We start from the raw sequence: 10,536 nt of genomic DNA on the forward strand, positions 1-10,536 counted from the left end.
AGTCTTTGGTGCCTCACTCAGCCCCACAGAGCCTTCTCCATATTCCACAGGCTGCTGTGCACCCTGGCTTCCTGGAATAAACTGTCTTTCCAGCGGCTTCTGTGCCAAGCCAAGCACCTCCAGCCCTTAGAGGACTGGGGATCTGGCCTCGAGAAGAGGGCCACCTAGACCACTGCTGTGAGCAGCCACTAACTGTTCCAGGGTTCTTTTCTGTGGAAGTGCCCTGTCTGCAGTTCTGGGTCTCCCTCCTCCTTCCCAGCTGCTTTGACACCCACTCCACTTTCTGCTGTCATCTCAGAGCCAGCACCCTTCTCCTGGACATCATGTCTTGGTGCTTATCATTAAGCTCCATCTTCATTCTCTCCCCGCTTCCACTCCCATCTCCCAATTTGAAACCACATCTATTTGACTCCTCCTGTGTCCTTTTCTACTTGATGAAGTCTAAAACCTGGGGACTGATTAGTGGAACCCCTAAGATATTAAACAATAATGATAATGGTAATAGTAATAGAAAAATAAAGCTTAATGCTATCAGGGAAAGTGTAAAGGTAACATCAGAAGGCATTAATTGTTAGATAAAATCAAACAATCTCAACTGTACAAATGTTACCAACATCCAATAATTTTGTGCCTGTTTCACACTTTTGAACGGCGGTTGGTATTTCTCCCTCAATTAAAAAAATTTGAATATCTATTTTTAGAAAGTATAAGGAATTTATTCATAAGAATTATTCACATTTTAAAATATGTTTTAAGAAAACTATTCTTGCTGGGCACAGTGGCTCATGCCTGTAATCCCAGCACTTTAGGAGTCTGAGGCAGGTGGATCACGAGATCAGGACCATCCTGGCTAACATGGTGAAACCCCATCTCTACTAAAAATGCAAAAAATTAGCCAGGTGTGGTGGTGGGCGCCTGTAGTCCCAGTGACTGGGGAGACTGAGGCAGGAGAATAGCTTGAACCCGGGAGGCAGAGGTTGCAGTGAGCCAAGATCACGCCACTGCACTCCAGCCTGGGCAACAGAGCGAGACTCTGTCAAAAAACAAACAAACAAACAAAAAACTAAAACAACAACAACAAAACAACAACAACAACAAACTATTCTTACGTCCCTAGCCCTCTGCTGTCTCCACCCTTTGGTCTCTTAACTACACAAGGAGCTGGAATAGAGATAAATTCAACCTTCCTTTAGATTCTTTCATAAGGAAAAAAAAAGTCAATCAAATAAATAGTTAAAAGAAGGCAGCACATTTGATGTATTTTGTTTCAGCAAACAGACCAGATGAATAGGCTTTGCTGCCACACAAAGGCACTTAGTGAACATTTGACTCTGAGCTACATAAAAAATAACTATGTGAGGTAATGCTAGATTTAACTATTCCACAATATATAGTCTATATACTTCAAAACATCATGTTGTCCACAATAGATACGTATAATTGTATCTGTCAATTAAAAAATAAATTTGAAAAATGTTAAGAGATTTTTTAAAGGAGGGTTGCTCCAAGGGTTGTTGAGGTCCAAACTTGTTGACTTGCTTATTTTGAATTCTTACATCAATAAGCTGCATTGATTTGGGGGCCTGAAGGGCAAGTTGCATTATTTTGCTATAAAACACAGAAGAATCACAGCATCTTAAATTTGGGAGATTCTCTAAGTAGTAGTAAGTCCATCTGCACATCCTCCACCACAGCCTCCCTCAGAAACTCCTCTAAGTGGTCATCCAAACTCTCAAGGCACAGCGTCAGGGAGGTCCTCTCTGGACATCTGCCACAGCCTCAGATGTGAAGAGTATGAGTGGTTAATAATTTATGTTAGAGGTTTTGCTTTACCCTGAGCCAAATATGGACTATAATTCTCACAAACTGTCTCTGATAAATCAATAAAACCACTAGTAAATGTAGAACAAAGATTTATCATTGGATTAAAAAATATATGTGTGTAAAAGGAAGTTAAAGACCCAAGGAGACAAGTCAATAAAACCATCTCCTTCATTCCTGGCCAGGTCCTCCCCTTGGATAACAATTACGATGTTACATCACCCATATGTCCTGGGCATCACCAGAATATCACAGCCTCTATCTAAAGTGGAGTAAACAAATGTCACTGTAATTAATCTTAACTGCAAGCCTTCGGCCTGCTGCTCCTTTCTCCTTTCTTGGGTAATTAAAGAAACAGAAGATAAGGTGCATGAGTATAGACTGGCATTGTGCTAAATCTGAGTTGCAGGAATCCTCTGGGAGCACCATGCAATGTCTTATTTTCTCTTCACTGCATCGCTGAATCTTTTTTTTTTTTTTTTTTCTTGAGACAGGGTCTCACCCTGTTGCCCAGGCTGTAGTACAGTGGCATGATCTTGACTCACTGCAACCTCTGCCTCCCAGGCTCAGGTGATGCTCCTACTTCAGCCTCTTTAGTAGCTGGGATTATGAGCTTGGGAACCACACCTGGCTATTCTTATGTTTTTTGTAGACATGGGGTTTTGCCATGGTCTCGAACTTTTTTGCTAGTCTTGAACTCCTGGACCCAAGTGATCCACCTGCCTCAGCCTCCCAAAGTGGTGAGATTACACCATGAGCCACCCTGCCAGCCCTCACTTTATCTTCTAATCCTTCCTGAGGTTTTGACTCCACCTACAGCTTCTTTCCTTGGAAATGGTAGTTCACACATCCTAGTTGAAGAACAAATCATGGAAATTTGGCAAGAGTAGATTTCAGGTGCTTTCACCAGACACCAAAAGGTAACTCTGTAGGAAGATGGCTATGTTAATTTGTTTGACTGTGATAATCACTTCACTGGGTCTATGTATACCAAAACATTATGTTGTACACCTTCAAAATATACAATTTAAACATTTTTAAACCATAAAATAAAGAGAAAGCATGCCCTATTCTTCAGCCTTCAGGTGCTTGAGAATAACACCTGGCAGATATGGCCACCTTGGCATAAGAGGAGAGACACTGGCTACACCACAGGGAAGGGGATAGACATCAGGAGGAGGTACGCAGCATGATAAAACACAAGCTGCGTGCACACACACCCTCCTCACTCACTTGCAGAAGCCCCAAATGCTTTCAGAGTTGGGGCCAACTTCCTTTCTTGGAAAACATGACACTTCTCATTCAAATACATGCGGGAGATGAGATGTGTCCAGCAGGCAAGAGCGAAGCAGGAGCATAAAGACAGAGCACTCTCCAGGTGACCCGAGGTCTACCTCATCTCTGTTTTCTCTGGCCTGGCCCCTTCACTGCTCTGAGAATCAATATCCTCATCCTAAAAGGGAGATCTAGCCTAGACCATGGGGTAGAATATTTTTTCCATAAAGGACCAGATATTAATATTTTAGATCGCACACCATATCGTCCCTGTTGCAACTACTGAACTCTGTGGCAGAAGAAAGCAGCTACAGACAAGACATAATAAAAGGAGGGAGGCTGTGTTTGCAGCTCGTAGGTTGCCATGCTATGAGCTCCATTCTCTTGGTTCTGTTCAGCCATTAAAACCCAGGGTTCAAATTGAGGCCCAACAGACCTTGTTGGTCTTCAGTTCTGTGAGCTCAGTCCTCTTGCCCTATTTTTCTGCTCTGATAACTTGTCTGGACTCAGATTTCCTGCCGAGAATGGGAACTTGCCTTCGTCCTGCTAGGCTCCCCTGCCTAATTGGAAGCCAGGGCACTGTAACTTACTGATGCCATTACTGTATACCTGATGCCATTAGCAAGTAGAACTGATAGCAATACCCTGTTCACTCTAGACTTGCCTCCACCCTGAATCCCAGTCCACCTTAGCTCCTACCTCCATCAGGACAGCTGGGACCATTTGCTGCTGTCTTGGTTCCTCTGTGTGGAAGGAAAGTCTGGCCTATACTGCACAACCTCAGCTTCAATTGCCCAAACCTGGCCATCTCTCAGTACTGCTGATGTTCTATCTCCCAATCTCTGACCTGCCACCACCACAGAGCTTGATTCTAGATCTTGAATCCTTCTCTCTCCCCTGTCCTGTGTAAGTCATGAGACCTCATTCAGCAAAGTTTTCTGTCAATTATCAGATGGACAGAGATTCAGGTACATGAAGGAAAACAGGGATCTCAGATTTAGAAGTGGAAAGAAATCTTCAGCCCACTTATTAGAAGTATGGCACAAGGTCAGAATCAGACTGAGTCCAGATGATACTCCTCTAATAAACTTGACCTTGTGAACCCTTACTTGGAAAATATCAGTAAACCAGGGTGGCACAGAAATCTAAGCTAGCATTAAAATGAGAAAGGGGCCGGGCACAGTGGCTCACACCTGTAATCCCAGCACTTTGGGAGGGTGAGGCGGGTGGATTACCTGAGGTCAGGAGTTCGAGACCAGCCTGGCCAATGTGGTGATACCCCATGTCTATTGAAAATACAAAAATTAGCCGGGTGTGGTGGCTCATGCCTATAATCCCAGCTACTCAGGAGGCTGAGGCAGGAGAATCGCTTGAACCTGGGAGGCAGAGGTTCCAGTGAGCCGAGATCACACCATTGCACTCCAGCCTGGGTGACAGAGCGAGACTCCCTCTCAAAAAAGAAAAGAAAAAAAATCAGAAAGGAAAGTCCTAGGCCTGTACTCACTTTATGACAGGCTTATAGCACCCTCTTGTGTTTACTTCTGAGAAATACAGGATTCTATCTGAACTGGACTTTTTTTTTTCCAGAAATCTCTTATATTCTCATTTTTATTTGAACTGACTTAATCTCCAACCAAATTATGAAGAAGGAGAACCTGTATAACCCCAAATCTCAATCCCAGATCTGTCTTAAGTCTACACGTTATCTCATTCCATTTTCAAAATATCTCTGAAGGAGATCAGGTAGGTTCTGACTCTCCTGGGAGCAGGTGGAGGTAGAGACTGAAAGTCTTGCCCGAGGTCACAAAAAGGATCCACAGCAGAACAGCCTGTGCCATCACCCAGGGCTCCTGGCTGCAACAGGCCTAATATTCTTAACTGGTTATTTCACAGGACTTCTCAGGTTGAGCACAAATATGTAAGGTTTCCATCTCTGCCAGGGTCAGGTCATCACCAAAGCACACAGGGGTCAGCTGTGTCACAGAGTGTGGGGCAATAGGACAAGAAGTAGGAGACCAGTGTCAGAAACAAGGCTGGGCTACAATTGGGTGCCAGGCAGGCGAGCTATTGAATACTTGCCCTCCTGCCTTTCTTACCAGTGCTGTGTAGCTAAGTAACAGTGTCCTCCAGCGGACAGAGGCAGGGCGGGGCCAGTACCTGTGCTTTGTGCAATTGAAGGGCCGGGAGTGTGGATCAGGGATCCCACACCAGGAAGGCGAGTAGCCTGCAACCCTGTGAACTTCATCCACAGGTCTTCTTCTGAACTCACTGTGTCCCAGACACTCTGCTTCTCCACCACAACCACACAGGTGTGTCCACACTTCTGCATTTTTTTCTTCCACTGTTTATGCTGCCTGGAAGCTTTCCCTGCCCCGGCCTTCAAAATGTCACTTGTCTTCAAGGCCATGATGAAATGTCATCTCTTCCCTCTGCTTTTCCCTGATCTTCTCATCTCCTCTCACTACCCACTTCCCACCACATATACCCCTCTCACTGCGGACTCGTGTTTTGCACTGATTTACCAGATGCACGATGTTTTCTAGTTATTCATCTTCACATGGTCGTTGAGCATTTTTCAGTCATAGACCACTCCTTCATTTTATTTGTTTTTATAGAAAGGCACAGGAAAGCATAGTAGAAACATATGTGAGCTTTGAACCAGACAGACCTGATCCGCATCTTGGCCCAACCACCTCACGTAAGTCATGTTAATTTTTATGGTAGATTCTTGTGTCTGTAAAATGTGATAAAATTACCTGTCGTTTTGAAAAAATAAATGAGTAACATTCATAAAGCTCTTACACACTGAAAGCAGTAGCTTTAATAACATCCAGTTGAATCTCTTTGTTATAACAACAAAGAAATAAATCTAAGAGGGAGGAAGTGACTTGCCCAAGGTCTTAAACAACTTTTAGGACCCAAACCCACAGCTCTTAATTCCAAGCCAGTACTTTTTAAGCCAACCAAAGTCCTTTCCAACCCATTTGCTATTCTGCTACCATCAGCCAATGAAATTGCTACCAACACACTCTGCATATTGATACGCACTATACTATATTTCTGCCTACTGTCACTTTCTTTTTCCAAGTAAGGCCACGTTCTTCAAAAACAGATTGACTCTTCCTCTTCCCTATCTTTTCCAAGGCATGACCTAACTTAGGAAGGGGCACGTGATAAGAATTCAAAACACACTTGCAAATTCTGACTAATCCTTAACTTCCTCAGTTTGCCTTAGCCTCAGTATCCAAGTCATCATCCCATCTTGCCAATCCTAAATTTGACATGCACCCCACATTTCCTCCCCTCTTCTCTTCATTCCTATTGGCACTCTTGGAGTTCACGCTGACTGACTTCCCACCTGCACCTGTGTGGTTCCCTGAGGGTGACAATGTGATGAGGCGGACACACAGGCGTGCTTCGCAAGAGCAGAGTAGGACTGAAAGGTACTTTCCTCAGTGGCCAGGTGTTGGAAGCCAGTTTCTGAGGGATCATAACATGGTGAAAAAGAAAAACATAAGCAATAGAGCTAGAAGCCAAGTTGACATAGAACAGAGGTGTAAGTAAGAGGAGGGGTAGGGATTGGGTGAGGCCAGGCAATTGCTACAACTGAGTCTAGGGACACAGACACACATTTATTTATTTCTTTCATGCCGTCCACATGGCAAATGAGGAGGCTAAACGGAAGGTAGTACAGAAATGTCTCTGTCCTCAACATTGCCTGCTGACTCCAGGCAAAATCCTGTCTGCACACTTGGACTTCCAGAAAACAAAACTCCTACCTTCCTCTGGTTATTAGAGCAGAAATTACCCCAGACCCCACATCCTTCCAATGACTTCAAATCATTTCTGAGTCAGGGCTATGAGGGTGCACCTTGCTGGTGGTATAACTAGATCCTCTTTTTCCATCCAGTCTCCTTAGTTTTTCTGACTTATGAGCCAGGAATTTTTCTGGAAGGGCTGCCTCTAAGCCACCTATCTGGGTACCAAGTACAATCCTATACAGGCAGCTACGGGGTTCCCTAACCTAAATCATAATTCCATCCATGGTCCAGGCTCAGATCACAGGCCTCTTCATGTCTAAGATAAAAATTCCTGCTTGCCAGGTGCATTAGGCCATTCTTGCATTGCTGTAAAGAAATACTTCAGTCTGGTTATGTTTTAAAGAAAAGAGGTTTAATTGGCTTACAGTTCTGCAGGCTTTACAGGAAGCATGGTGCTGACATTTGCTTGGCTTCTGTGGAGGCCTCAGGAAGCTTACAATCATGGCATAAGGAAAAGGGGAAGCAGGCACATCACATGGCCAGAGGAGGAGCAAGAGAGAGACAGTAGTGGGAAGGAGGTGCCACATATTTTTAAATGACTAGATCTTACAAGAGTTCACTGACTGTCGGCTGGGCGCGGTGGCTCACGCCTGTAATCCCAACACTTTGGGAGGCTGAGGCGGGCGGATCACGAGGTCAGGAGATGGAGACCATCCTGGCTAACACAGTGAAATCCTGTCTCTACTAAAAATACAAAAAATTAGTGAGGTATGGTGGTGGGTGCCTGTAGTCCCAGCTACTCCTGAGGCTGAGGCGGGAGAATGGCGTGAACCCGGGAGGCGGAGGTTGCGGTGAGCCGAGATGGCGCCACTGCACTCCAGCCTGGGCGACAGAGTCAGACTCCATCTCAAAAAAAATGAAGTAAAATAAAAATAGAATTCACTCACTGTCATGAAGACAGCACCAATCCATGAGGGATCCAACCCCATGATCTAAACACCTCCCATTAGGCCCTACCTCCAGCATTGGGGATTGCAATTCAACATGTGATTTGGATGGGGACAAATATCCAAACTACATCACAAGGACTTTAAGTTATTCTAGTCACCAAAGGGATAGCAGGAAAGGAGTGATCTGGAGAAGACTTCCTCAGCTGGTACTTCCTCCCTGCTGTAGACACTATGTGTGCATGACCCAGAAGTTGACATGTCAGGGCCGTCTCCTGGGCCTCTCATGTCAGCAGCCCAGAGGGTGATCCCTTCTCTGCCTTCCCTGCTGTAAGTGCCTAGATTCCGCTGCTCCGTCTCTCAGGGCCTGGCCTCCTCTAGCCCCTGAGATGAGCAAGCCTGTGACTTAATTACAAGATAAGACCCTGCTGTAGTTCATCCAAACTTTCCTTCAGCTCTTTATGCTTTTTTTTTTTTTTTTTTTTGGACGTTCTAATTACTTTTACTGGATACTTATTAAATAATCACAAAAAAGCAATCAGAGCTATTAAAAAGACTGAAGTTTCTTTTCAAAGACTACCTACTCCTGAAAACATTTCCTGATTGTCTCAGAACATACACTCAAAATATTTTGTAGAGATTGCTCTCAGAGCAGTTCACATATCATGGGGGTTCAGTACTTAAATGATAGTCTTCTGATGTGGCAGCCCCTGGCATCCACTGGCGAGGGAACAGGAGATCAACAGAGAGCAAAGGACTGGAGCCAGAGGCCAGTCATCACTCTAGCATCTTGTCCAATTTGAGAGGTCATAACTAGAATGGCAGAAATATTGATCATCCAGACCCTGTGCTTGAAGCACGACCTTTGAAGAATGCCAGAGAGATGAAGACCTTTTTTTCTGCAATAATAACAACAAGCATTTACTGAGGTGTGTTATATAGCAGGCACTCTACTAAAAATATGATCGTATTGAGGAATGTCCATCTCCTACCTAATAAAAGACAGAGCTAGTGTGCAAACATCAATCTGACAGATTGCAAAGCTTGTGCTTTTAAACAACATGCTGTATTGTCTCTTGTAAAACAGCGTTTATATAAGAAAGGGCTAAACCAGCATTAAACCCAAATACACACACACGCAGACACCACAGACTCACCTACTCACTGGATGGATACATGATAAATAGATCACCCTAACTTATGCTTTAGGCTTCACTGAATCCTTGCCAACTATTAACCATTCCAGCTGGGCTTCAATTTTGGAAATTCATGTTAAAATATTAATTATAAAGGTGGACCCTTCTAGAAGCATTTGCTATTTAACATCTGATAAAACCTACTGGTAGGCCACAGGCCTAATGGTTGACTGTCAGGGAGGGCTGGAAGATACACCCTTTTTTGGACAGCACACTTCTTAGCTATAGAAGCAGGCAAAAACATCAGGATCCTAAAATAAAGAGCAGCATTGCAAATCTTTTTTCTAGTTTATGTGATTCATCTACACTGTACTTTGAACTCCTCTAACATCAAAATTTTCCAATACACAAGGAACTCTCTCTCTATAATTGAATTTCACAGACAAAGGCTATCAATGGAAAGCTCTGTTTTACATTTTGAAAATGTCGTTTGTCATTGTACTGAAACAATATTTTTTGTTCTAAAATATTTTAAAAATTGTCCATTTGATTACAAATAAGTAATTCTCTCTTTACAAACAACCAAGCCATGAGTCAGATGAGTATTGCATTTTTCCCTTCCATTCTTGCTTTGTCTTCATTAAAGGAAACACATTGTCAAATGTATAATTTTCCCTCTTTGCTCCTCATGCTTAATTGATTTCCAGCATAAAAAAAGAGTATTAGCCAGAAAAAAGGAAACCAAGTGATGCCCTCGAATCTCATGAGCTCCTCTTAATAACTGTTTAATCTAAAACTGTGTTCACAAATGCTAATTATAAGCATCCTTAATTTTGCATGTCACCCACCACGGTTGAGTGCAATTCAATTTCTTGGACTTTGACATGATGTTCTACTACTACATTACCAGCCAAGGAACTGTCGGGAGCTAAGCCTTTTTACTTTCCACTCAGGGAAGTAAAATAGGTCAGTGGTCCCAGCATGGTAAATCTGTATTCATCAGTGAGGAATGTGTCTTGGGATGTAGGAACCCTTACCAGAGCATAGGATGTGACCTCTTGCAGCAACAACTCCATATGGATTAATAAATCAATGGAATTAATTAATTTAATTACCCTGTGCAGGCAGCTACTTGTGGTTCTGGAGCTTTGGAGATGAGTTAAGATACAGTTTCTGCCTTCAGATAAATTTACAACAGACAGAGAGACATTTTCCAGTTTACTGCTATGCAAGCTATTCCAAGAGTTGTGATACTAGCTCTTGCAAGAGTGGTAGACAGCAGAGAATTTTACAGGTGGAAAAGGGCAGGGAGAGATGGAGAAATGCATTCTAGACAGAGAAAGCAATATGACCAGAATATCAGAGGCATCACCTTGTTCTGGGGTTTTGGGAAGGGCCGGTAGCCCTGTGGGGCTGTTGAGAGGATTGTGCCAGGGAAAATGGCCGCAAAGTCAGAGTGAGATCAGATTAGAGAAGACCAGCTGTGTTCTCATTAGGGATCTGGATTTTGTCCCTTAGACAGGGAGTCACTGAAGTGCTCTGAAGCGAATTGATCTTACCTGCAATTTAATATGATCATACTCCCACTCACAGACA

This window comes from Papio anubis, chromosome 14, assembly GCF_008728515.1.
Source record: "Papio anubis isolate 15944 chromosome 14, Panubis1.0, whole genome shotgun sequence".
In the NCBI taxonomy this organism is placed as follows: Eukaryota; Metazoa; Chordata; class Mammalia; order Primates; family Cercopithecidae; genus Papio; species Papio anubis.